Consider the following 24,287-nt stretch of genomic DNA (forward strand, 5'->3'; position numbering starts at 1 on the left):
AAAGTCAGTCTGCGACTCTGCGTCGTGCTTGCAAGTGCGGCACAACAACGAAAGGTGCTCCGTACGGCTAAATTTTTCGAACTGAATTTCAATTTTTAACAACGGCTTTTTTCCGTTAACACACAAGTTCATTAAGCAGACAGTATGTGGAGTAGAGAGAGCGAAAAATAAGCGAACTGGAAATGCCAAGGGTTGCAAGATTTTCGGATTGTATTTCAGGATAGTATGATTTCATGGTTCAAGAATTTTAAGATTTTATGATTCCAGAATTTAGGGATTTTAAAATATTAGAATTCAAAAATATATTTTTAAAGCATATTTAATATTCCTGAATTCGAAAATATTAGGATTTGAGAACTTGAAGCTCTTCGGATATTTACTAGGTATTCCAGTATTCCATGATTGTTTTTCAGGATTTTGGTACTTCATGATTTCTTTAGTATTGTCAAAACTTAGAATTTGAGGCTTTCATGATTTTAGCAATGAGTTCTTGAGATAGCGGATTTTGGGATATTAAAAGTTTATTATTAAAGGGTTTAACGATTCACCATTTATTCATTTAGAAATTTTCAAATAATAAAATTACAGAACTATGAAACTTAAAAATTGTAGAATATTAGAATCATTTTCAAATTTTGGAAATTTCAAGTTGTATGGATTTGAGGATAGCAAGGTTTCAAGATATAAAGATATTAAAGTTTAAGGATTTCAAGATTTTTGGATATTAGAATTGTATAATATCATTACTATCAGGATTTCAGCATTCGACATGGAAATTTTAAAATGTAATAATTCAAGTACACAACGACTTACTGCTAGTATCTTGGTATATTATGTTTCATTATATTAAAATATTTGAATTGAAGGATTGATAAGCTTCGCTTGATTTAATGGTTTAAGGATTTCAGGATACAAGAATCTCAAGATTTTAGTACATTTAGATATTAGTATTTCATCTTCAAAGGATTCTGAAATCTTTTTATTTCAAACTTTTATCAAAATATTTTTCAAACTTTTATAAAATTATAAAATTCTTGTATTGCAGGATTTTGATTTTAATTTTTAGGATTTAAAAAATAAAAAAAATCATAATTAAAGTACCGTACTGGATCGAAACCCGTACAGTAACGAAATCCGTAAGAGAGATTCGTAGCCGCGAGGTTACATAGTCCGCTTTGATAAGCGAGTGGTCGTGGGTTCAGGCCATTTGGTTGTCAAAGGACTTTAACATGGGTTCATTCTCAGGCTCTCCACTACATACCCTTCCTTCGAGCTGAATTCTATAGTACCCTTACTGACTTTCATCCTAACAAAAAAGTCCCTCTTATAATAAAACTGCTCTGAGTAACGTATAATAGTTCTCTTCAGGGAATTGTAATTATGACGCGGTCTTGGCTGGAGGAACGAGGTTTTGATAAGACGACTACTTCCTCTTGACAAAAATATAATTCCTACTTATGATAAACCTGACCAGAGATGAAGCATTGAGTGCCTCTTCAGGGAATTGTGATTGTGGCGCGGTGTCGGTAGGAGGAACGAGGTTCGATAAGACTTCTTCCTCTTGACAAAATAAGTCCTTCTTATAATGAAACTGATTTCAGAAATATTTACCCTCTACAGGGAATTGTAATTGGCGATTTTGGCACGAGGAACGAGGTCTCGATAAGACTCCTTCCTCTTGACATAATAAGTCCCTCTTAGAATAAACCTGGCCAGAGAGAAACGTTCGGTGTAGCCTCAGTTTAGGAAAATGTAATTTGGCGATATTGGTAGGATAGAAAAGAGGCTCGGTATATAGTAGAGCAGTAAGCTTGAAATGAAAGGGTAAACACTCACACACAAGCACGGATATAAATGAAAAGCGTATCATTCACTCCAATAGTGATACTGCCAATAATATGAATTGCGGAGTACAGAAAACACCTGGGCAATATCACAATAGATCAAAATGTCTCTGATCGCAGTGATGAGTCCACAAAGAGGAAAAAAACGAAATCCGTATACCTTGATGTTTTTCTTCAGTTTTAAGCATTATAAACATAAAATTTCATATGATAGTTACATGTACATTAGGGTGGGGAATCGTTAAATAGAAAAAAACAAACTTGAAAGCAGAAGGCCAGAACCAAGTCTTTTTTGTTCTTTTTGGGGCCCCAAACAATCCTAAATTTATCGGAAGTCGATTGGTTTTGTCTCCGCTTGCCGCATTGCATTTCAAATTTATATGGAGATTTGTATGAAAAAACCAACTTTTTTGCATTTTCCATTCGAAAGAGTTCAAAATGCCGCAATCCCAAGGTTTCATGACTTCAAATGGCAGGTTTTTTTGATGCCTAACAACTTGGCCGAAGACACATTGTAGATCCTACTTACGCCTAGAATGTTGACCTATATTTGTTTGCTTGATCCAGCCGAGTGTATTCAATCTCGAGATATAGCATTTTTACGAAAATAGTTCTGAATTTAGTAAGGAATTTTTCGTAAAAATGTTATATCTCAAGATTTGCTCATATTACCACGGAGTGGTGAGTGCTTCTTACGTAAAATTTTCTGAGAAACACGATGAAACCATCAAATTTAAAATAAAATTAGCTGCATTGGCCGAAAAATGCAAATTTAATTTTTAAAAACAAAAATAATCTATCTGGCAACACTTCCGGTAAAAAATAATATTTTTTCTGGATTCCTTGGTTTATTTTCTTCAAAATTCACATATCACTGTTTTTCGGGTGTCTTACGTCAATAAATTATAAAATAAAATAATTGTATACGAAATTTACAACTTTTTTCGTGAAAATGTCATATCTCGAGATTGGCCCATATTACCTCGGGATGATAGTAGTTTCTTATGTGAAATTTTCCAAGGAACACGATGAAATTATCAAATCAATTTACTTTTCAAATACAAAAATAATTTATCTTTCAACACTTCCGGTCAATACTTATATTTTTTTCTGGATTTTTTGGTTTATTTTCTTCAAAAATCATCTATCAGTATTTTTCGGACATCTTACGTCTATGAATTGTAAGGAAAAGAAAAAAGAGATTTTTGATAAAAATTGCGCGACTTTGCAATAAAAGGGGGGGTCCTGGAGAGCGGGGGGTATTCCAATCGACACCAAAATTGGGATTTTTCCAAATAGACAGTAGATGAATAATTCCCCCACACTTTGAACAAAATCTGTGATGGTTGTGTCCAAGTGGCATGTACACTTCTTATGGAATGACCCATACTCAAATTTGAACAGCTATTGCTCTTCTTAGGGACATCCTAGCTCTTCGGTGTCTTCTGCAAAGTTGTTAGGCATCTAAAATACTATACTTTAACGTAATGCAGTAGTGCATTATTAGAGCATTATTAAGCTCTTTACAAAGGTAAATGCAAAAAAGTAGGTTTTCCCATATAAATTTCCATACAAATTTGAATTGCAATGCGCCAAGCGGAGACAAAACCATTCGACTTCCGGTAAATTTAGGGTTGTTTGGGGCCCCAAAACAAACCAAAAAAACTTGGTTCTGGGAAATCGATCACTTTGCCCCACCCTAATGTACATATATAATGTATCCTTATGTACATATCCTAATGTACATATCCGTTAAACTGTTGGCCTTCTCTTAAAGTAAACTATGCGCCAGTGAGCCATGAAATAAAAATATTAAAAATAAAAAATCAATCATGTATCGGTTTCAGTTGTCATTTTGCCGCATCGTAAGAGAATTTACCGAGGAAACGTTCTTCAGATAAAAACGTTTTTAAGTGGTAAATAAGTGATTTACTCTGTGAATCTTTTTGAAATCGATTGAAAGAGTAAGTCTTTATCGTTTTCGAGCTGTATACTACCTGGTAAATTGTAGTTATTCATTAAAAACTGTACCGTACGGATTTTGATCATTGTTAATCACTTGAATAAAAATCCGTACAGGGTGTGTATCATGCATATACTGTTGAACTTGCACTCATGCCTTCAGCATATTATGGAAGAAACCCAGCATAAATATACGGCAAACAATTTCGTAAGAGCTGTGACTGAGGTGCGCAAGGGAAAATCGTACCGGGAATCATCGGGAGGTTCCGGCGTTCTGGATACTAGGGGATGCCGTAACGAATCGCAAAGAATCTCAATCAAATGAGCTCCACCAACCTTCACTGCTGGAGAGGAAGATGCCGAATCATTCAATTGGGTCCAAAAGCTATACCAGTTTTTATATATCATTTGAAAAGCAACTTTTGCTGAGCAAAACGTGATTTTTCAAAAATGTTCATCGTTTTACTTCGACTTTTAAACGAAGAATAAAAAACTGCTCGAAATGTCTTAAGCGGTTATATACCTTTTTGGTCGAGAAAAATGAGGGAAGTTTGAATCTATTTTTAAGTGCATAGCACCATTTTCATTGCATCAAAGGGGTATTTTTCTGAAAGTACAGTTTATCAACAACAAAAAAATACGTTTGATTTTGAGCTATACCAATTATTACTGGAGTAATGGCCGTTTCCCCGAAACGCTATTTTTTGCAGAGGCTTGCGGTGATCCTGATAGAGACTCAGCGGGTCAACCGAAATCAAAAAACTCATATTATTTCATTAGTTTAGAAGTGTGCCGGGTCCTTGAACGATCGCTTTTATGAGTATTTCGTTTTCAGTGCAAATGGGAACGTTTTTCCCAAAAAATGCACGTTTTGATTGCTGAAAATTGCATTGAAAATTTTTTTGCGGCAAAATGTAACTGTATGTTTCGAAAAGCGATCGTTCGAGGACCGGCGAATTTAATAACGAAAATTTAAAAAAAGATGAAGGGAATCGGTTCAGAAGTTTTCCCGCATTCAGGATCACGGCAAAGTCATTTTTCGGAAAACACTATTCCGAGATAATCGCGTGTAAAGTTTCAAGTTTAGCTTATGCGGCCGTGGCGAGGCGCGCTGCAAATCGCTCTAACTTTCTTCCTATTGCTCAGATCTTTATGAAAATTTGTGAAAATGTTCTCAAGATGTTGTTTTTGAAGATAATACAATAAATTTTTTTCGGTTTTTTGAAAACTAAAAAGGTATATAACCCCTTAAATGCCAGCTCGCCTATGTACAGTATGTGAGAGAACTGTCATTTAAGGCATTTCGAGCAGTTTTTTATTCTTTATTTAGAAATCGAAGGACAACGAGAGACATTTTCTAGAAATCATGTTTCTCCCAGAAAACCGCACTATTCAAGCTGATGTTTAAAAATTAGAAAACCGTGTAAGACCCTAGGAATCAATTGTACATCAAAATATATTTATTCGTGAGTTTCAAGATAAATTCGGAAAAAAAGATGTTCATTTTTGTACTTCTATATCCATACGTACTTACGGACTGTGCGGATTTTGATCCAGTCTGCACACTAAACTTTTTTTTACTGAAATGTCTTCTTTTTGACGGTATTTGCTGAGTCTTCAGCAATGTGAAACGTCGTTCATGTTTGACGGACTATTACTGAATTTCCAGCAAACGTCCGTTAATTTACTGAAATATCAGTTCAGTGGGAATTTTCCGCGTTGGAAGTTGATTTTTCGTTTATTATTTATTAACCTTTCACCATGTCACAAAGATAAGATTGATCCTCCAGTAATGTGTCCCCAAGCCCGATCCGTCCATCCTGAGTCCTTCCGCCATCTTTTTCCACTGAGCTAAAGAAAAAGCAAGATCAAATTATTTTTCCTTCCTTCAAGTCGCAACGGTCGGTGAGATACTAAGATTCCGAATGTTATGATCTAAATTTACATGGATTTAATGAATAAAAGAATTGTAGGTATTGTCCGTATGATTTTAGGATTTTAGTATTGTGATATTATAGTTTTTTTAAATCTCAGGATGTTAAGATCTCTACATTTAGGGAAATTGGGATTTGAGAATCTAAGTATCGTATTATACACATAATTTTAGGACATTAGAATTTTGAAACATAAGGATCTCGGTATTGTAGGACAGAGGTGTTTCAGGGCTTTGATACTTGATATTTGAAATGCTACAAGAATTTATGATATCTGATTTTATTTATATTTAATAGACACTTTTGATTTGATTTGCTATGCCTCATAAACAATTTGGTTTTTATGATAATGTTTAGTTTTTTTACTCAAAATATTCAGAAATAAAAGATTGTTTATATCATATTTTATCTATTTTACAGATACTACGTTTCGTGGCATTGTAATCTTTATAATTTTGCTTTCGTATTCAAAATGTATATTCCAGCTCAATCTTTTTTATTAGATTTTTTATAGCCAAAACCAATTCCCTATCCTATCAACAATTTATGAAGTGGATCTAAGCTACTTGTAAAGGGCAAAGGCCATATGCAGCGGTAAAGATTGTCGGCCAAAAAATCATAAAACAATCACAGTGCCAGTAAAACTGTCAAACAACAGTAAAAGCAGGCCCGCTCGATTCCTGAAATTCCTTCAAAACTAATTGATTGGCTTTGCCTACCCCCCACCACTTCCCATGTTTCCCAAACAAAGGAAAAACGCATTCCGAAAGAGTCAAACTTATAATAATATGCTCCCGGCAACAATCAATTATTGGAACAGTCCAACTACTGACAGCAAAACCTACAGCGAAAAACCTATAAAAATGATTGATTATCTCCCGTTTGCGTCCAGATTTCCAACCGGTCCCAAAACCAGGATCGAAAAATCTCGCTTATTCAGTAACAATATTCATTTTACGACGGGCCTCTTGCCTCATTCACTCTCGGTGGAAACTCCAAATGTGTGGTTCATGTGTTTGTCACTTTCCACACTACTAGTAGGTAGATTAGAGACTGCATTTGCGTCGCAATCCGGGCCGGCCCAAACCAGACCAGAAGCAGAAATAAAATTAATGCAATTTCGTCATGCACTTAATCCGGCGAACAAATCAATTACGTAACTTACAAATGAGGGTAAAATAGTTTCTCATGCGGTTTGTTTGTGTCGCATAGTTTGGAACAAGACAGTTGCTGTGAGGGGGGGGGGGGGGTATTGAGAAGGGAGGTTTAATGCTAGATCGGTTGACGGAAAGTACCTTGCTGTAAGACATTTTTGGCTTGTGGTTTTTCAAGTGCATTTTGGCTCAAATCTATGTGCATTCCGCAGTGGGACGGGAAAAATGATTTTTAGTTTCACTGGAAGCGTAACGGAAGTACGTATGTATTGCCCTTCGGGTTCGCTTATTAGTTAAGAATACTCTTACTCGATACTGCGGCAGAAGGACTGGTGATGAATGATTTGGGTGCTTGATGGCGAGCGACAATTTGTTTTGTTCTGTATTCATGACTGTAGAAGAATCCTATCCCGGTAAATCTATTCAAAATACTACGGATAACAAGCAACAATCGACAAAACAATGGTAAATACTGATAAATGATATGTACTAAAACAATAATCAATACTGAAAAAAGTCGCCCCCGGGTGGGCTCGAACCACCAACCTTTCGGTTAACAGCCGAACGCGCTAGCCGATTGCGCCACGGAGGCCTGTTGAAAAATGCACTGACAAATTCCCGTGACATACGCGTATCAACCGCGGCCACAAACATGGTTTTACCTTGAAACCCTCCTTCCCCTCTCGACTTAATCCACACACGGGCAAAAAAGACTAACTTTTCGCCTGACTTGTTCTCGCCTTGGGAGAGTTTTCTCAGCTGCTACTTACTCCGACAGCACCGACAACGACGACGACGACGACGGTGAAATTGAATTAATCACCAATAATTAGTTTCACGGGGAAAACTGTCTTCTGTGCGGTACCAGCGGGATTTCACTTTGCAGGCATTTTTTCCGGTCCCTGCAGCTGGCATTGTGGCACATGTTAAGGTAGTGTAGCTGGGAACAATCGTGGCTGCAAGACCAGGAGATGGAAAACGTCTGCTGTTTGTGCGGTCGCCGCTTTTTATGTACTTTGATAACTTGTGGGACTTTGGGAGATTCCGGTGTACATTTGATACATGATCTCTTCTCGACTTTCTAACGACGACGGTGACGACGCAAACGGAAAGCATATCAGTAGACATGCGCTTGAAGGGAAAGGTTAATTTCGGGCAGGGTGACGGTTGACTTCGAAGAGGAAAAAGATGTCTTTACTGCTTGGTAGAAAGTACACGCTGCAGACCCGGTGAAGAGTGGCTCACCTTTGGGAAATCTGTTCTGACTGGATCTTTTGGTTTAATATTAGGTGAATTTATTGTTATTTATTGTACGTCTTTAAAAGACTTCCAAAAGATTAGTTCACATCGAACAGTTTCAAGACTACCTTAAAAAAATGTTTGTATCAGTTTTTAACTTTTTTGGTATTACCTCTTTCCGACACTTCTAGAGTGAAATCTCCTTATGGCCTAAATCAACGCGAAGATAAAAATACCGGTAACTATCAACTTGCTAAATAAACCAAAACAATTTCCACCTAATAAACGGTCTGCTGCCAGCGACAGCCAAGTACTGCTCCCATTACCGGCAGTAATAACTGCAATTATTTCTGCATAATTTCTTCGTCAAATCGTTGTTTGAGCGGGCGCTAGCTCAGTAGGCGGGAAGCTTTCCCACTTCTTCGCCTCCGCAGCCCAAAATGCTAATACAACGACCGGGAGGATTGGCAAGGAATTTCATTAAACTGGTCATCGAACGAACTCCGTCCAATCCTCGTGTCGGGAACTGATTATTATCTTCTTCCATCGCAGGAAAAGGCAAATTAAAACACCGAAACGCCTTCCCGATTGCTGCTACAGTGTTGTTAATAAGATTTTACGAGTTCGAATACGGTTCGTAGTACCGGACATGTGAGACAGGCTGCTGCTGGTCAGTGTTAAGAAGTGGACATCATCATCTTAAAACCGTTGTTTCCTCTTTGTCCCAGGGAGGATGTTTCAGTTTCAGTAACATATTTTGATTAAAATTCCTTTCTCCTGTTCGAAGGCGGCCCGGTTTCGAAGGAAGACGGCAAACTTTCTGGTTTTGCATCTGCTTATTTGTTGTTGTGTCACATGAGAGCCTAGGGATAACGTGTAAGAAGCTTTGTTGATGGTGTTGAGAGATGGGATAATTCCGGTCTACTGACCGGCGCTGCCGGTTATGTATCGAAATATTTCACTCTTATTTGTGAAATTAAAATTCTCCTTATTATGGCGTGTTTCTCGGAACCGGTGCGCGAGCGAGTGAACCGGAGATGGGACGAAATTTGCTGGAGCTCATCAAAAAGTTGCTACAAGAAGGCACACGGAGATCATAGATCCGAACCGAACAGACTTTCAGGCAATTGACTGTTGAGAAATCCCCACCAGAGCTGGTCAGTAGATAGTCCTTCTCGTTCCCGTCTGTGACCGCTCAGAATCAGAAACATCTTCGGTTTGGCAATAAAAGGCAAAGAAATATTTCCTCCAATTAAATCCGGCTCCTTGGAAGCCATCGGCCAGTGATTATTGTCACTGTTTACGAGTTCGGCTAAGAAAAGCAAAATTAATTCCTTCTTTTATCACATCATCACCATCAGTCTCCAGTCCTGTCCAGTTTTGCGCCGTTGGCTCGGTTTGGCAGCAGCAAAAACACAACCCTTCGATGAATATGCATTCAACCCCAATCCGGCGGGCGAAAGGGGGAAAACTCCGTGTACCAGACACAAAGTATAAAAACAAATTAAATAATTTTAAGAAACAGAAAATTGGATTAAACTGCCCTTTTCTCTCATGTTCGGGCCGGAGGTTTTTCTAAGCTTTCAGCAAAGCAAATCCTTATCGCTCGAATGGAGTCCTTTTCGTTGCCCATACTTGCTTGCTACACAAAATCTTAGTCAGGCAAGAGCCGCAACAAGAAAAAAACTCGTGACAAATAACTCAATTTGTATAAATAATTGCACCGCTCTCCCTACCCTTGCTCGCTCTTAACACTGTCGTTGGCAAGTCATTTCCTACAGAAAAAGTGCTGGGACATGACGTAAGGTGCGGTTCTGATTCTGATTACCGCGATTTCCTGGCTGCGGGAGCAGGCTGGTTGCAGACGCGAGCACGTTTTCTGGTCCTTAATTTTTTCTCCTAATTTTATCGTCGCCGATGTTTACGAAAAAAGGTGGCGGTGGAGGACGGTGATTTTGAAGTGCGAAAAAAAACTCCTACCGAAGAAAAAGGCACACAAATTAGTATTAATGATTGCTTTATTATGCTTATCAGTGCTCACTTTTTCGCCCTTTCAGGCATCGAGCGTGGTTTTGTTTTTCGGTTCATTCGACGGACGCTGAGGTGGCAGTTCCGAAAGGGATTCGTTTTTAATCTGCTTTTGATGGGTTTGATGAAAGGGGTGTTGCCGGTTGGATGATTGGGTTGAATGTGCGCCATTATTTGTCATGCTGGAATGTTGAAAAAACAAGAAACAACATTTGCATTTTGCTGATACCATTTCCATCTTTTGAAAAAAAAAAAACGAAACGCTGAATATATGATTAATTAGTTAATTATGCCTGTATTCTTGAAAGAAATCTAATCTTGGTCAGATTTTTTCCCTACTTTCAGGCTTTATTCATTTGTAGTCATTCCGCATCGACGAAAAGACAAAAATAAAAGATACTCCCCGACGGGGAATCGAACCCCGGTCTCCCGCGTGACAGGCGGGGATACTGACCACTATACTATCGAGGACTGTGAATATTTAGTATAGAATAATTACTATCATGCGGTTTTTTGCTTGAACAATAAAAACATCCAATTTTTTTGTCATGCCTATTAACGGTTAACGATTACAGGTAGGACTCGATTATCCCGAATATAAAACAAATCATTCCGGATAATCGAATCACAGAGAAATCATTCAGATTTGCGATTATCGAACTAAAAATAAATATTGCCTCTTTTTGTTTTGCTTGTATGATTGCGTTTATTTCTGAGGCGGAAAGGGGTGAAATCTTGAGTAGCAAAAAAAAACTTGGACATCGATTATTTTCACTTAATTCCGACATGTCCCAAACGAGCCGGAAGTCGCGTCAATGGTAATATTGATAAATATGCCAAAAGGAATGGTACAGGTGAAATTTCGGAATGAAATTTAAAAACGAACACCAAAAAAATAAAATCCCGGATAATCGGGTCCGACCTGTATTTCGATTTCACAAACTTACTTCAAGATCAAGAAAAGACGATCGAACTGCTCATTGCATTAATGTTTCTATGCAAAAAAAATGAACATTGCAAAAAATAGTAATAAAAACAAGCATAATAATCACATACAGTCAAATCTCAATATATATTTCGAAATTAAGTTCAACGCAAGACAAAATGGTTGATGACCGAAACATTAGAAATAAAATAACAACAAAAAGACGCAAGCTGGACACAAAAAAAATGTAATGTCTTTCATAAGATAAGATAAAATTTGATGAGAAATAAGTGGATTATTTAAACGACTAGAATTTTAGACTTTTTGTTTTTCAGACTTTGTGATTTTATAACTTTTATACTTGAGAACTTTCAGACTTTATGACTTTAGACTTTTAGACTTTATTACTGTAGAATTTTGCAATCTTATGACCATATGACTTTATATTTCTATGATTTTATGACTTAATGTTTTTAAGAATTTTAGACTTTGAGAGTTTGAGGATTTAAGACTTTACAACTTTTAGACTCTCAGACTTTTAGACTTTCAGACATTTAAATATTTAGTCTTGACGACTTTTAGACTTTAAGACTTTCAGACATTGAGACTTTTAAACTTTTGGACCTTCAGACTTTTAGACTTTTAGACTTTTAGACTTTTAGACTTTTAGACATTTCGACTTTTAGACTTTTGGACTGTTAGACTTTTTTCAGACTGTTAGACTTTTGGACTTTAGAACTTTTACACTTTTAGAATTTTAGACATTTAGGCTTTTAGACTTTTAGACTTTTAGACTTTTAGACTTTTAGACTTTTAGACTTTTAGACTTTTAGACTTTTAGACTTTTAGACTTTTAGACTTTTAGACTTTTAGACTTTTAGACTTTAAGGCTTTTAGACTTCTAGACTTTAAGGCTTTTAGACTTTTAGAATGTTAGACTTCTAAACTTTTAAAATTTTAGGCTTTTAGACTTTGAGACTTTAGGACTTTAGGACTTTTAGACATTTAGACTTTTAGACTTTGAGACGTTTAGACTCTTAGACTTTAGAACTTTTAGACTTATAGACTTTAAGACTTTTTTAGACTTTTAGCCTTTTAGCATTTTAGACTGTAGAATTTTCAAACTTTTAGCTTTTTAGACATTTAGAATTTAGACTTTGAGACGTTAAGACTATTAGACTTTTAGACTTTTAGACTAATAGACTTTTAGACTTATAGACTTTTAGACATTTAGAGTTTCAGACTTTTAGACCCTTGACTTTTAGACTTTTAGACTTTTAAACTTTTAGACTTTTAGACTTGGAGACTTTTAGAATTTTAGACTTTTAGACTTTTAGACTTTTAGACTTTCAGACTTTTAGACTTTCAGACTTTTAGACTTTTAGACTTTTAGACTTTAACACTTTGAGACTTTTGGACTTTTATATTTTTAGACTTTTAGTCTTCAAAACTTTTAGACTTTAAGAAATTTGGACCTTAAGACTTTAAGATTTTTAGACTTTAAAACTTTTAGACTTTCAGGTTTTTAGACATTTAGACTTTTGGACTTTGAGATGTTTAAACTATAAGACTTTTGGACTTTTATACTTTAGAAATTTTGAACTTATAGACTTTAAAACCTACAGATATTTAGACTTTTATAGACTTTTAGCGTTTAGACTTTAAGACTTAAAAACTTTTAAACTTATAGGTTTGAGTCATTTAGAATTTAAACTTTGAGACGTTTAAACTCTTAGAATCTTAGACTTTTAGACTTGAGATCTTTAGGACTTATTACTTGTAGACTCTCGGACTTTTAGACTTATAGACATTAGGACATTTAGACTGTTAGACTTTTTTACACTCTTAGACTTTTGGACTTTAGAACTTCTAGACTTTTTGACTTTTAGACTTTTTGACTTTTAGACTTTTAGACTTTTAGACTTTTAGACTTTCAGACTTTTTAGACTTTTAAACTTTTAGACTTTTAGACTTTCAGACTTTTAGACTTTTGAACTTTTAGACTTTTAGACTTTTAGACTTTTAGACTTTTAGACTTTTAGACTTTTAGACTTTTAGACTTTTAGACTTTTAGACTTTTAGACTTTTAGGTTTTTAGACTTTTGAACTTTTAGAATTTTAGACTTTTAGACTTTTAGGTTTTTATACTTTTAGACTTTTAGACTTTCAGACTTTTGAACCTTTAGACTTTTAGACTTTTAGACTTTTAGACTTTTAGACTTATAGACTTATAGACTTTTAGACTTTCAGACTTTTAGACTTTTAGACTTTTAGACTTTTAGACTTTTAGACTTCTAGACTTTCAGACTTCCAGACTTTTAGACTTTTAGACTTTTAGACTTTTAGACTTTTAGACTTTTAAACTTTTAGAATTTTGGCATTCAGAAGTTTTAGACCTTAAGACAGTCATAATTTAGACTTTTAGACTATTAGACTTTTAGACGTTTAGACTCTTAGATTCTTAGCCTTTAGAACTTTTAGTCTTTTTGACTTTTAGACTTTAGAACATTTAGATTTTAATACTCTCAGATTTAAAGATTTTCAGGCTTAAAGGTTTTTAGATTTTATGACTTTATGATTGATAATTATATGACTTCTCGTAATTATGTCTTTATAAATTTAAGTCCTTTTGTCTTTATGACTTTATGTCTTTATGTCTTTGTGTTTTATTGACATTATGTATTAACGTCTTCATTTCTTAATGTTTGTATGTCTTTATGTCGGATTTTCGATATTACATTTATTTTTTATGCAACTTTTTCACTCAACTCTGCGACAATTCGACGGTTTCTCTTTACGAGTTTTCACATCCACACCGTTTTTATTTGTTAGAGTTTACGTTTATTTTTTCAATTGCCTATCTATCGGTAATCTCAAGCATTCGAATTTTCAAATATTACAGTTTTAGACCTTAAGACAGTCATAATTTAGACTTTTAGACTATTAGACTTTTAGACGTTTAGACTCTTAGATTCTTAGCCTTTAGAACTTTTAGTCTTTTTGACTTTTAGACTTTAGAACATTTAGATTTTAATACTCTCAGATTTAAAGATTTTCAGGCTTAAAGGTTTTTAGATTTTATGACTTTATGATTGATAATTATATGACTTCTCGTAATTATGTCTTTATAAATTTAAGTCCTTTTGTCTTTATGACTTTATGTCTTTATGTCTTTGTGTTTTATTGACATTATGTATTAACGTCTTCATTTCTTAATGCTTGTATGTCTTTATGTCTTTATGTCTTTATGTCTTCATGTCTTTATGTCTTTATGTCTTTATGTCTTTATGTCCTCATGTCTTTATGTCTTTATGTTTTTATGTCTTTATGTCTTTATGTATTTATGGCTTTATGTCTTTATGTCTTTATGTCTTTATGTCTCTATGTCTTTATGTCTTTATGTCTTTATGTCTTTATGTCTTTATGTCTTTATGTCTTTATGTCTTTATGTCTTTATGTCTTTATGTCTTTATGTCTTTATGTCTTTATGTCTTTATGTCTTTATGTCTTTATGTCTTTATGTCTTTATGTCTTTATGTCTTCATGTCTTTATGTCTTTATGTCTTTATGTCTTTATGTCTTTATGTCTTTATGTTTTTATGTCTTTATGTTTTTATGTTTTTATGTTTTTATGTCTTTATGTCTTTATGTCTTTATGTCTTTATGTCTTTATGTCTTTATGTCTTTATATCTTCATGTCTTTATGTCTTTATGTCTTTATGTCTTTTTGTCTTTATGTCTTTATGTCTTTATGTCTTTATGTCTTTATGTCTTTATGTCTTTATGTCTTTATGTCTTTATGTCTTTATGTCTTTATGTCTTTATGTCTTTATGTCTTTATGTCTTTATGTCTTTATGTTTTTATGTCTTTATGTTTTTATGTTTTTATGTCTTTATGTCTTTATGTCTTTATGTCTTTATGTCTTTATGTCTCTATGTCTTTATGTCTTTATGTCTTTATGTCTTTATGTCTTTATGTCTTTATGTCTTTATGTCTTTATGTCTTTATGTCTTTATGTCTTTATGTCTTTATGTCTTTATGTCTTTATGTCTTTATGTCTTTATGTCTTTATGTCTTTATGTCTTTATGTCTTTATGTCTTTATGTCTTTATGTCTTTACGTCTTTATGAGTTTATGCTGTTATGTTTTTACGACTATATGACTAAATGACTATGACTATATGACTGCTATGATTTTCATGATTTTTATGACTGTTGATTCTTTTATGACTTCAAAACTATGACTTTTAAAACTATTCTGATTTTTTGGCATTTGTGAAATTTGTGACTTTGCTGATTTCTGTGATATTTGTAACTTGTCTGACTTTTGTTACTCTCGCGACTTTTATAACCTTTTTAACTCTTGTGACTTTTGTTACTTTTGACCTTGACTTTGACGTGTGTTATTTCTTCGTTGTTCGGTTTCTCGGCCTTTTTTTTATCCATTCGTCTCCTTAATCAACGCGTCTTTTCGGATTTTCGATATTACATTTATTTTTTATGCAACTTTTTCACTCAACTCTGCGACAATTCGACGGTTTCTCTTTACGAGTTTTCACATCCACACCGTTTTTATTTGTTAGAGTTTACGTTTATTTTTTCAATTGCCTATCTATCGGTAATCTCAAGCATTCGAATTTTCAAATATTACAAGGTATACAGCCCTAGGGTTGTATGAAATGGTGACGTGGGACTAAACACTGTAATTAGGGGATTTTTTGTTACAAAATACAGATTCCGAAGACAGAATCAATGTGTTTGCTCAGCGACTTAACGTATTTTTATTTTCAGCCTCCCATGGAAATCAATTTTTGAAATATATTCAACAACACTCGAAAGAATATCGTTTATATCTGACGATATTATGCCTGTAGTATTTTTTTGTGCAAACAATATGTATTTGACAAGGCACAAGCATATCGTGCTTGTTAAAGAAGCACCAAGAATTTCTCATAATGCGTCAAAGTCAGAATTAACTTTATATCCTCAAAAACCAAATCCAATATTTCTTACGTTATCATAATGAATGGTTTTGTCTTATTTACCTCTGGTTAAATCAAATCTATAATTTGGATCTTACTTTCAAAATAATATGGAAGCCCTTACAAAGGTTCATTAATTGGCAAACATAAGAAGATATTTTAAACAAAATTATTGACTAGTTCCAGCAAAAAATCGTAGCAATCCAATCCTACAATCCTACAATTACATTCGCTGTATTACGAAGACAGCATATATACGTTCATTATGGTCAGGGATGTCATGTAGAAAACCCCATGTAGTTTTCGACGAGTTTTCTACGTAGAATACCTCTGGTAGAATACCTAACCAAAAACGAGTATTCTACGAGTATTCTACGAAAACCTGCAAAGGAATTTTTGTGGTGAATTACATTAAGAATAAACGAAATTTAAGTTTAAAAATATAATTGTGATAATTATTTTGTGTGAATTGAGAACGAATTTGACAGTTAAAATCCTTGCTTTTAATCTCCATCGATTGAATTTGTTTTTATTTTTGGTGGGCTTTTTTATATTTATATATGACAGGAGAACCATGCACCGTTGAGATGTTGGGTTCGCTCTAAATATTGTGCATTTAAATAAAAATTATCAAAACGTCATAGATAAACTGCCAGTTAGGCTCACTTCCGACGTTTATTTTTGATGTTCTCGCAATACTGCAACCATCTCAGCCGCCACTGCACTGTCAATCCGGTTTACAAAAACAAATACATTGATATCAGTCCCGCAGTCCATGTTGTGTGAACACGCAGTTGTTCTATGTGTTTGTGAAATCAAAAGAAAGTTCGGAAGTCGGAAGTCCGACTTCCGAACTCCAATTCAGTGCTGGCGCCACAGTATATGAGATTTGACAGCGATAGCATAGTTCTGTAGAAATCAGGCCTAAGATGCACCTTTGCTGTTACACTGATTTTGTATGTGACGTATATTATGCGATTTTGCTTTCATTAGCATTTTTGGATGACAACAAATATGTTGTTGAACCGTGAACTACGATTGAAATTTTTGAGTAAAAACCTTGTTTACCTTTTTGAGTTTCTTCATCATTGCTTGTTTCGCCATAATCACAAAGTAGTTCGGAAAAACACTTCCTTGCTTCTTCGTGTTTCTTTTTTTTTTTTGTTATATTAATTCTCCCGTTACTTAAATACACCTAATCAGCGCAGCGAATGGCATTTTATGACTCATACTGTGAATTTTGGAGTGTTTGAGAATTTTCTACTTGCAAGAGGTTGTCTACCGTAGAAATCGTAGAATACAGTTTTCTACGTAGATTACTTACGAGTCTCGAAAAATCGCGTAGAATACCATCCCTGATTATGGCAAAGCTTAGAATAATAATTTATCATCTAACAATTTTTAAATGGAAAAAGAGATTCTGAATGAATCTAAGTAAATAAACCAAAAATTCACAAGCATTCGCCGGCTCTTACTCTTCTGTGAATGTGTATATTTGGGAATTTACTCTCTCGATACTATTCGGTCACGATTATTCTGAATATCTAAGATAAAAATAAATAAATATCCGTTGCAAAAATTTACAATTCTTGGTGAGTAATATATGGTAATCATATTTATAAGATAAACTTTCAATCACCATCAACAGCAGCATTGCAGGTTTTCCTCGATTGCACACGTATAGAAATGTACGAACAAAAGTGTACCACTGCAATCATAGACGACGAGAGACCTGCGGTTCTTTACTCCACTGGTACTGTTGCTTTTACCGCCATGTTTTCTTTCAAGACATCAGTTTTCATTAGGTTCTGAAAGCAGGTTTAGAAATTGTTCAAGAATGGGAATTGTTTCAAACTTTTTGGAAAACTTTTACCTTCGAGACATCATATTAGTCTGAGCTCATGGTAGCAAAAACAAATTGACCTATCGGGACGGGGAGACTCTGTCAATTTTTTTTCGATATTGATACAGAGAATATCACAGGGAACGGTTGGTGTCCATTCACGTCGTCTGTGCTAGGTATGCTCGCATTTATTTGGTTCGTTGTTGACGTAAATTTATTATTGAAACGTTTTATCAATTTTACCGCTTAGCAAAGAAATTAGAGTGATAACTAGCATATTACAAAATTTTTATACATTTTATCTATCCGACAACCGGTTATTGTTATCCATCATGTGGTTATGCTGGTATTAACATTTGAAGTCTGACGCAACATTTGCTAGTTTAAAATCCAATTTTACAGAATGCATCCCAGTATAGTGAACAAAGACGTAGTCCCACTCAAAAGTCGATAAAGTGTCGACCTTCCAAATTTCCGATTTGGCCTCGCGTCCATTCGGCCTCGCGTCCATTGTACCTCGTGTCCTTTCGGCCTCGCGTTTATTCAGCCTCGCGTCCATTCCGCCTTGTATCCATTCGACCTTGCGTCTTTTATGCCTTGTGGCAATATGTCTCGTATCCATTATGCCTAATATCTGTTGTGCCTGGCGTCTGTACGCCTAGCATAGCCTACATAGCGCAGCAGGCGGCGATTTCAAATATATTTTTGTATGGTTTTTGCTGTATCACCCGCACACTCGAATGTTGCCTCCTATAGCGAATGAAAAAGTAGAAGTAACTGGCGAACCGCACTGGAAATCACAAAGCAATTTTACTACCGAAAAACGGGAAAAAGGGCATAATTTGACTAGTTCCCAGCTTTGTTAAAAAGGAACACTGGCCGTCGACTCAAGGACGACCACATATTGCAAGAAACACACTGACGTGAGACAGTCTGTCGTAATTCTACATTAACCTTGTAATCGTGTCTGATAAACAACCTCTTCAACTATTATACAGTGCTGTTTCGATTTCATCAACAGTCGTTTTTACCTCTACTCGCCAAATTAACGCTTTTCTCCTGCTTCTTCAATAGAATTCTGAGTTAAACATAATATACGTTCAGTTGTAGAAAGTGATGTGTCCTTTTTGCAGGTGTATTCAATTTAATTGCTCATTTTTCTGGATCGGCAAAAAAAGTATCTTATATGTAACAATATGTTTGTGTTATAATTTTGTGGAAAACGAATCGTGAAAAGCATGTTTCATTGATTTTGGAGCAACAATAACGTATTATTCAGGTAGTTAAGAATGAAGATTCGAACACTCATATTTCCCAACAGGTTGGTCGATTAAAAAATAAAAAAATCTAGTGATTCCACGGTTCCACATGAATAAGTATTAGACTCTTTCAACTAATCTATAGAATGGGCAGAACAAAATCAAATTTAATATTGCATATATTATTGTCTTGAGGAAAGTTCTCGAAAATGCTATGGAGAAATATATGTATCATGAACGTACTTTTTTTTGTTTATTCATCTGTATGAAACCCGAAAATCGCATATTTTTTACTTAAAATACCTATCATGTATGGCATCCAACAAAAAAATCGTATTATATCATTTGGTCAAATTCGCAGTATCGTCAAATTCGTGGCAAAACTTTTCAACGGTAGAAAAATATGCATGAGTTAAGCAGGTATTAGACGAAGCAAATATTTGCTATTTTTCAATACAGATTTAATTTTGTGCAAATAAAAATCGTACCAAAAATAGCAAATATTTGCTTCGTCTAATACCAGCTTTAGAATATATTTTCGTTTGATTTACAATACACATGACAAGCTTGAAGGTTTAGGGTCAGAAGAATTACTGTATATGACTCAACATAACCGTCAACTACGCAATGCAAAGGTTTTTTTTTTGTTATTTTTTTTTTTGTTCATCTATAATTTATTTGACACGGCACAAATACAATTTAATGTTTAACGGCGCCAATTATATCTGGTAGCTTACTTTCTAAAGTATCTTAATAACTAAAAGCAAATTTTTTATCCTCGCTGCCGACTACGAGCTGAAACTAAATGTAACATAAAGCTATAATATTTTGCATTAAAAGCACTGGTTTACTGTATGATGGTTTTCATTGCCATAGGTAAGCACATGTTCCGCTGCTGGGCCAAGATATTACGGACTGGCATATTGGGTTGTCTCCCTCGGGCCTTGAGAGTATCGTGCGGGTCTGATTGCTGTTTCCGGATCCGGGGTCTTAACGTGTTCTTGTCGTTAGGCTGGAATTTTTTTTGTTATTGATTTTCATTAATTTCTTATAAGCAGAATATTTTTGCAGAGTAAATGTAACTAAATAAAATATTCAAACATCAACAAGTTACAGTCACTGTTTCCATGCCCACCGGGTTCTTCGGCAGCAACACACGGTGCACAAAACCCACACAAAAACGTCAACCGTATTCGAGTTCAACCATGGCGAGCGAAGATTGAATTAAACATCATCGTTTGTACGGTTGCCAACTCGTTTCTCACTTTGCCACTTTCGCCCGCAACGAGGATGCTTCCATCGTGGCGCTCTCGCTCAGCTTCGGAAATAAAAACCCGCCCTCGAAGCTGCTGCTGCTGCTGCTTATCAGCGTGTGCTGCAGCAAACAAAACTGGTCCGAGGTAAAGAGGTGAGATTCGATGAAAATATTTTACATTCCACCAGCAGACACTTGCCATCGGCTAAGGTTGGGCTAGTTCTGCACAAAGTCGCAGACAAACTTTTGCCAATAAAAAACACTGTTCACAGTCGTCACACAGCAACGAAAAAAAAACAAGATTAAGGTGAATCGCTGCTTCCTAAGTAAAGTCCAAGACAAGATAATCGGCGCCACCTGTGCTCTAGATTCGCTATTTGAGGTTTGGCGTCAAAATACGAACGCACACAGTCTTGTATTGAGTTGAGAGTAAAAAAGTAGATTGTGTGCCGCAGTCGGTAGGATTCGAACCTACGCTCCCAGAGGGAATCTGATTTCTAGTCAGACGCCTTAACCGCTCGGCCACGACTGCTTGTGCCGTCCGGTGACAGACTGTAAATCCACAGGCAGCTTTCGTTGAAAAACAATCGCGTGCGCGCTCGTGACTGGCCTGATTATCAGAAACCGAGAAGAGTTTCGACTTTTATTTTTACTCTCATTGTTACTATTCGTAAACCGGTTCCAATGAACGGGAGGTTTCTGTGCCGGGCCGCTGAACGGCGTCGACTTTGAGCTAAAATGTTAATTGTTGCGACACCTCGTCCCCCGTCCGAGAAACGAAGACGCCACTCAAAACACTAGACGGTAGCGAATCTACCTAGTAGAATGTCACTTGTTGTACCCACTTTAAGTGATACCGATCGGATTATTTCACCTCTCAGATGCACAAGTGGCGGATGTGGCGATGCCAATCGCTTAATTCTTGGGATTGCTACACGGTAATCGTCGCCGTTGTCGCCGCCTTTTGGCTTACTTCGATTACTAGCGCGAGCGCACGATTGCAACAAATCAAACATTCGACAAGTTTTACCGCGCCACATCGGCCGAAGTTCAATGGCGGCAAGTCCGGCGGTAGGTTGTTGATTGTTGTTGCTGTGCTCTACAGGCGGTCATTGGTTACTGGTGGTAAATTCCCATCAGCTCTCCCAACAGCCGTGATCGTCTAGTGGTTAGGACCCTACGTTGTGGCCGTAGTAACCCAGGTTCGAATCCTGGTCACGGCAATGCAGTTCGCCTAAAACGAGTGGAAAGCTACTTTTTTATATTTTAAATTATATTCATTAATATGTACTTTGTTACTATTTACATGTCAAAGTTTTGACATTGTGATGCTTCTGACAGTATGATAGTGAGGACAACATTGTTATGTCAAAAGCTGTTAAATTTTCCACTGCCATTTCGGTCATTTCAATACAAAGCCAATAAACTGTTCGGATCAAACTTTCCACTCCATCCGGCTGATGTCCGATCGAAGACAGGAACTGCTGTTTCTGGCACAGTAACTTCTAGTTTTGCTTCGTTTGGCATTACAACCGGTTCGAAGGGAGATACAAACCTGCAACTTTACAGTCATTAGAGACTACATCCAGCATCGGCAGAAAGCACTTAGCTGAAAGACATCTGCTGATGTCTTCCTGGGGCATCTTCCCAGACTGCGTATTTATCTCTGGCTCTGGTCCACCCTGCTACTGCTGCTGCTGCTGCTGGTACTGGCACATATGCAGTGGGATTTATAGTGACAAACTCGGTGCTCGTTGACACCCAGCGATGACGATGACCATAACCTCAACCATAACCTGCACGAAATACGGATACTGGTGCTTCGAGCAAGCGAACGTCCGAAACGGAAGGAGGGGCCAAAAGTTAAATGCTATTATCAGAGTTAAAGTTCGGTGCAAATTTTGCGGAACCTGCAGCTGGAAACTGTACCTACTTTCCATTCCATCTTTCCTGTCATTGCCCTTACCACAACCTGCACCTCCTTCCCGGCACCAATTCAGAGATGAAAATTACAGTTTTCGGTACAAATTAAATATAGATGGAGGCACTCGTTGTCCATAGACCGGGGTTATCCGAAGCCACCGGTCCGGTTCTACCGTCTAACCACTCACTGCGCCTTCCTGCCAGGAGTCAAGTCGAAACAAAACATGTCAGAAAGTTTGTGTTGAAAAGGACAATTTCATTTTTCGCATCAATGAACTTTACATTCTGAACTCACCCTTTGCCCGTCACTCAGTCAATGGGCCGCTATTGCTCTTGAAGCGGCTGCCAGCGGATGCGGTGCTATGCCTAGAGGTCTTCCCCAGATGGACAGTTTGTTCCTTTTTGTCCACCCCGCGCATGTTACCGGTAGTGACTCCAACCCGCACCACTAGTGGAACTTCACGGATAAACAAACCTGGCAGCGCTGTCACAGTGCCTAGTTCACCACCGGTAATCTGCGACGCCCGCTTGTCTGTGAGCCCGGCCACGTTATGGTGTGGCAAGTGGTTATCACCACAGTAGGAAATTATTCCAGGAGTTTATTATATAAATAAGAAGCATATTTTTATTGCATTCGTCACATCGTCATCATTACACCGCAGCTGGAATGTACCGAAAAACCCTTGGAGTGGATTTGCCCCCGGGATGGAAAACTTAGGGGGACTGCGGGCAGAGTGGCCGCAACCAGAAAACTGCCAACTCCAGTGCTGAACTGATAAAATAAGCAAAATTAGAGCTTGGGAAAGTTTTTGGGATACCGGCTTTGGTGCCACGTTCTGTTCCTGCCGTTACGTAGCTGCTGCTGTTATTGCCAGGCTGAGGTTTGATCTGTCGTTTTTTTCCAGTTGGTGGGGCGATTAAATAAAGTTAATAATTTTCAAATCCAGATAGGGAAATGTGTAATTACCGAAATATCCGGTCGTATTTATGCAAGTTCTTGTTATTTTTCAGTTTCATTGTTTGATTTATTAGTGAATGTGACAAGGCGTGAGCCACTGAGCTCATCAACGTTGACATTAATATTTCCCATTGTCACTTGGGCTAAAACAAGAACGAAAATAAAGTAAATTGTATTATTATACGTACATGAATTAATATAGTTCTGTTTTATTTTCAATATTTGAGTATTCAGAATTCCATTGGGGCAACTGAAATTTATTTCACAAGTCTTTATTAAATTTCTAGGTTGACTTAAAATTAAATTCCTACTGCCATCGAAAACTATGTCTCTTCCATTTTCTCGAGATAGTGCCTTAGATCCCTATCGGTGAAATATTACACATCCTGGGAGACCGCAGTTTTCTCCTATTAACGTTCAGTTCATGATAATTTATCGCCATAAACAATAGCATACTTCATTCGACTCCGGTCAGTCACCTGGGCCCGATGAATTACTCACGCGGTTTCATAATGTTCCAACAGGATACGACTTTCCTTCCTTCGGAAGGATTTCTTAACTTGGAAAGGGAAATTCTTCTGCTACTGTGCTGCTGTGGCTGCCCATAGGCGCCACTGGGTAGTTTGTAAGACACAGCGTATAAATGAAGTCACCGTGAAATTACTTCACGTTAAATGTACCTCCGTTGAGCGACATTAGTCAAATTTAATTATCACTTAATTATAATTTATTTACTGGCACTCGGTCAACTTCTCGAGAGAAAGGGCAGCATCCTAGCGACAGGTTGGACCGCATACCTGATGCGTTGTTGTCGTGTGGAGGAAATACACGCGAAAAAGTAAAATTTATTCGAGCGTTCCGGTGGAGCGGAAGACGGAGACGGAGAAGTGTTTGTTTAACATCCTTTATACGACTTATCATAAATCGTGGTTTATGGGCTGAATGTGCCACGCCACGGTGCTCCTGTTAGTTTAGCAGAAA

General features: G+C 36.5%; 4 non-coding genes across 4 annotated transcripts; 1 reads left to right on the top strand and 3 right to left on the bottom strand.

Annotated features, from left to right (window-relative positions):
• Positions 1–7,412: 7,412 nt before the first annotated feature.
• Trnan-guu (transfer RNA asparagine (anticodon GUU)) lies at positions 7,413–7,486 on the bottom strand. Its single transcript has one exon. It is a non-coding gene; the product is annotated as a tRNA-Asn (tRNA).
• A 3,074-nt stretch (positions 7,487–10,560) lies between these two features.
• Positions 10,561–10,632, bottom strand: Trnad-guc (transfer RNA aspartic acid (anticodon GUC)). Its single transcript has one exon. It is a non-coding gene; the product is annotated as a tRNA-Asp (tRNA).
• Positions 10,633–20,875: 10,243 nt separating this feature from the next.
• On the bottom strand, positions 20,876–20,957 carry Trnas-aga (transfer RNA serine (anticodon AGA)). The gene has a single exon. It is a non-coding gene; the product is annotated as a tRNA-Ser (tRNA).
• Positions 20,958–21,576: 619 nt separating this feature from the next.
• Positions 21,577–21,648, top strand: Trnah-gug (transfer RNA histidin (anticodon GUG)). Its single transcript has one exon. It is a non-coding gene; the product is annotated as a tRNA-His (tRNA).
• Positions 21,649–24,287: the final 2,639 nt, after the last annotated feature.

This window comes from Wyeomyia smithii, chromosome 1 (genome assembly GCF_029784165.1).
Source record: "Wyeomyia smithii strain HCP4-BCI-WySm-NY-G18 chromosome 1, ASM2978416v1, whole genome shotgun sequence".
NCBI lineage: Eukaryota > Metazoa > Arthropoda > Insecta > Diptera > Culicidae > Wyeomyia > Wyeomyia smithii.